This window comes from Salvelinus sp. IW2-2015, unplaced genomic scaffold (assembly GCF_002910315.2).
Source record: "Salvelinus sp. IW2-2015 unplaced genomic scaffold, ASM291031v2 Un_scaffold2322, whole genome shotgun sequence".
Lineage (NCBI taxonomy): Eukaryota > Metazoa > Chordata > Actinopteri > Salmoniformes > Salmonidae > Salvelinus > Salvelinus sp. IW2-2015.
In genome coordinates this window covers 12996-16090 of record NW_019943647.1, presented here as the reverse complement: position 1 = coordinate 16090, position 3095 = coordinate 12996, and the positions used below count along the sequence as shown (strand labels likewise).

Genomic DNA, 3095 nt, shown 5'->3' with positions numbered 1-3095 from the left:
TTATTGACAGTTAACATGTGGATAGACCGTAGATGTTATGACAGTTAACCTGTGGACAGACAGTAGATGTTATGACAGTTAACCTATGGATAGACAGTAATGTTATGAAGTTAACTGTGGATAGACAGTAGCTGTTATGACAGTTAACCTGTGGATAGACAGTAGACGTTGTGACAGGTAATCCTGGCTAGACAGTATATTTATGACAGTTTACCTGTGGATAGACAGTAGACGTTATGACAGTTGTATGACAGTTAACCTGTGGAAAGACAGCAAACATTATGACAGTTAACCTGTGGATAGACAGTAGATGTTATGACAGTTAAACCTGTGATAGACAGTTGCCTGTTATGACAGTTAATCTGTGGATAGACAGTAGACGTTATGACAGTTAACCTGTGGATAGACAGTAGATATATGACAGTAACCTGTGGATAGACAGTAGACGTTGTGTGACAGGTAATCTGTGGATAGACAGCAGACGTTATAACAGTTATCTGTGATAGGGAGCAGAGCTATGACAGAAACCTGTGGCCAGACACTAGATCTTTTGAAAGTTATCTGTGATAGACAGCAGATATTGTGACAGTTAACCTGTGCAATAGACAGTAGATATTATGACAGTAACATTGGATAGACAGCAGACGTTATGCAGTTAATCTGTGGATATACAGTAGCTGTTATGACATTAGCCTGTGTAGAGTAGAGTTAGACAGTGAGACATAATGTTATGACAGTTAACCTGTGGATGACAGTAGATGTATGACAGTTAACCTGTGCTAGACAGTAGATGTTATGACAGTGAACCTGGTAGACAGTAGATATTATGACAGTTAACCTTGGAATAGACAGCAACATTATGACAGTTAACCTGTGGATAGACATTAGACGTTATGACAGTTAACCCGTGATAGACAGTAATTTTTGACAATTAGTCTGGGATAGACGGCAGATGAACGAACAGTTAAACTGTGGATAGACAGTAGATGTTGTGACAGTTAACCTGTGGATAGACATCAGATATTGTGACAGTTAACCTGTGCCTAGACATAGATGTTTATGACAGTTAACCTGTGGAATAGACAGTAAAGATTTTGACAGTTAACCTGTGGATAGACAGCAGACATTATGCAGTTAACCTGTGGATAGACATTAGACGTTATGACAGTTAACCGTGGATAGACAGTAGATGTTTTGACAATGTCTGGGGATAGACGTCCAGATGCTAGTGACAGTTAACCTGTGATAGAACAGTATCTTTGTGACAGTTAACCTTGGATAGACAGCAGATATGTGACAGTTAACCTGGAGATGGACAGAACTAAGTTATGACAAGTTAACCTGTGGATGACAGTAGACGTTGTGACAGTAATCTGTGGATGACAGCAGCGTTATGACAGTTAACCGTGGATAAGATGGAGATGCTATGACAGTTAACCTGTGGATAGACAAGTAGATTTGTGACAGGTAATTCTGTGGATAGACAGTAGATTTTAATGACAGTAACCTGTGGAGACAGTAGACTTATGACAGTTAACCTGTGGTAGACAGTAGCATGTTATGAAGTATAACCTGTTGGATATGACAGTAATGTTGTGACAGGTAATCTGTGATAGACAGTAGATGTTAGACATGTTAACTTGTGGTATGGTGATTTAGACTAACGCGTGGATTGACGTATGTTATGACAGTTAACCTAGGGTCAGACAGTAGATGTTATCACAGTTAAACCTGTACGTAGATTAGACTAATGTGATAGAGTTAGTGGTTGACAGTTTAACCTGTGGATAGATGCAGATGCATGGCATTACCTGTGATAGAAGCAGACGTTACTTATGGCAGTTAAAGTGTGGATATTAAGTAGCTGTTATGACAAATTAGGCCTGTGGATAAAAGTAACACTAAGACATGGCTTTGAAATAAAGTTGAGACCAAATAGTAACAAGTATGCTGTCCAACCAGAGAGAGAAGAGGAAACTGTGGCTGTCAGAGTGAGATGGGAGGGAGAACAGTAGCAGGGTTAGTAGTTTCTGGTGGCCAGTCAATCTCTGGGGGGAAGTTTCCCCTAAGTATATATCTATGATCAGCAATCCCTCCCCCGATCCTAACCTTAACCATTTGTGGTGGAAATTTAAAAAACTGACCCAAGATCAGTGTCTAGGGGCAACTTCCCCCAACACCACCAGTCACAGAGTGAGAGCCATAATGTGTTCTCCATTTGAAGGCTGGGGGTGCTGTAAACTCAGTCAGGATATATGTAGTGTATATGTCAATTAACAGGATTCCAATTTATTTTAGAACATCCAAAATTGTGACCCTGTGAATTCACACATACATCATATAGCATGATATAGAATCATATCATGTAGTATATTATCAAGCTAAGACTGGTGGGAGTCACGTGGTTGCCAGTGTGGTGTTAATTTCACACTTTGGTTGACTGATAAAGAGTTTCACTACCTAAAGTTGCACAGACGCAGGACAGTGCAGGGAGAAAACACAGCTACAAACGTATATTAGAGTAGAAGTTACTGTATTTTAGCGCAAGTGTATTAATTAAGATGTCAGAGGGAGTCTATGAAAACTCAGATGGATTTGAAGACAACAAACCTAATGCAATAAAGAACACAGACATTGATGGCCATTTATATGGCAACGTAACAGCCTTCAAACCCAGTCCAAGAGATGGAGTTGTTGCTTCAGGTAAGATTGCATGAACACACACACCACACAATATATTAAACTGGTGAGATTACCCTGTATTACTAAACCTTCATTTGTGTGGTGTGGATGATACAGTAAAACATATTACCAAATATCTTTAATAACTTGTTATTCAGTACATGTTCAGTGGTGGAAGAGACCCTCTGGAGTTGCTGCAGTGTGTCTAGTTGATTGTTGTTCCCCCATATTTGTCTCAAAAGAGGGAAGTTAAGTGGATCTTTTCAGTGGTTACCCATCAAAAAAGCTGACTAGCATAGCCTAGCCTAACGCCACAGGGATATCATATAACATAATTTTCATGAAATCACAAGTCCAATACAGCAAATGAAAGATAAACATCTTGTGAATCCAGCCATCATTTCCGATTTTTT

General features: G+C 39.5%; 1 long non-coding RNA gene across 1 annotated transcript in view; it reads left to right on the top strand.

Annotated features, from left to right (window-relative positions):
• The first annotated feature begins 2485 nt into the window (after nucleotides 1–2485).
• Nucleotides 2486–3095, top strand: part of LOC112073621 (uncharacterized) — a 3721-nt gene continuing 3111 nt past the window's right edge. Inside the window, exon 1 of the long non-coding RNA XR_002894580.1 lies at nucleotides 2486–2703. This is a non-coding gene — a long non-coding RNA (uncharacterized lncRNA). The remainder of the gene's footprint in view (nucleotides 2704–3095) is intronic.